The sequence below is a fragment of the Colobus angolensis genome, unplaced genomic scaffold, assembly GCF_000951035.1.
Source record: "Colobus angolensis palliatus isolate OR3802 unplaced genomic scaffold, Cang.pa_1.0 Scaffold443, whole genome shotgun sequence".
In the NCBI taxonomy this organism is placed as follows: domain Eukaryota; kingdom Metazoa; phylum Chordata; class Mammalia; order Primates; family Cercopithecidae; genus Colobus; species Colobus angolensis.
In genome coordinates, this window is record NW_012117855.1 from 92,978 (window position 1) to 94,096 (window position 1,119).

The 1,119-nt window shown below is 57.1% G+C and overlaps 1 protein-coding gene across 1 annotated transcript in view; it reads left to right on the forward strand.

The window, feature by feature from the left end:
* The window catches only part of HAGH (hydroxyacylglutathione hydrolase), a 30,585-nt gene extending 29,997 nt beyond the window's left edge, over positions 1-588 (forward strand). The window contains exon 9 of the mRNA XM_011957455.1: positions 488-588. The gene's annotated coding sequence lies outside the window, so the exon portion shown is untranslated. The remainder of the gene's footprint in view (positions 1-487) is intronic.
* Positions 589-1,119: the final 531 nt, after the last annotated feature.

Below are 1,119 nucleotides of genomic sequence, written 5' to 3' on the forward strand. Positions count from 1 at the left end.
CCTGTCTCTACTAAAAATACAACAAATTAGCTGGGCTTAGTGGCGGGCACCTGTAATCCCAGCTACTTGGGAGGGTGAGGCAGAAGACTCGCTTGAACCTGGGAAGCAGAGGTTGCAGTGAGCTGAGATCATGCCACTGGTCTCCAGCCCTGGCGACAGTGTGAGACTCCGTCTCAAAAAATAAATAAAATAAAATAAAAATTAGCCAGGCGTGGTGGCTCATGCCTGCAATCTCAGTACTCGGGAGTCTGAGGCAGAAGAATTGGCTGAACCTGGGAGGCGGAGGTTGCAGTGAGCCGAGATTGCACCACTGCACTCCAGCCTGGGTAACAAGAACGAAACTCCATCTCAAAAACAAACAAACAAACTCACCAGAATCCTAATGAGAGGATGGAAAGGCCACACAGTGTGACAGAGACCACCGGCCACACACCTGACAGGTGTGCGTGCAGAAAGCTTTTGGTCTTCCTTGTGTCTTGCAAGTCAGAAATCAGCCAGCTAACTAGAAAACTGGCAAGATACTGCAACCAGCAGTGGCTGAGGCCGGATGACCCTGCGGCCGTGTGCCAGACAAGATGCTCGGTCTCCCCGGTGGTGGCCACCGTCCGCTTGCCGACGGCCGGAGTGTGGACAGGTGTGTGCCCACAGGATGCGGAGCCATAGGGCTTGCTGGCATTGCTGCAAACAGTAAGGGACAGGGACAGTTGCATTCCAGGATTTGACCTAGACATGGCCTCGCCTCCCTCCGGTCCTGTCCTACAGAAAGCCAGGCTCTGTGCAGCCTGAAGACAGGAGCCTGGGAGGCCACCGGCCTTGAGCTAGGACAGGCCACAGGGGGAGTGGGGCCATCGGGGGTGGTGGCAGTGATGGGGGCCTCTGGAACTCAGTGGGCTGAATGTGTGTGTGTAGGCCTCGGTGATACCACAGGAATCAGAGGCCTGGAGCCCCCTTACCCAGCTGCCGCAGCCCTGGTGAGGCTCTGCCTGCCCACGACGCTCGGCCTCTCCCAAAGGAAGAGAACAGGGACATATTCTCCCTTCTCGCCTGGAGTGTGCAGGGCTCCCAGGTGTGGTGTGTGGCCTGACACAGGTCAGGGGCCCCCACACGGCGACTTCTCCT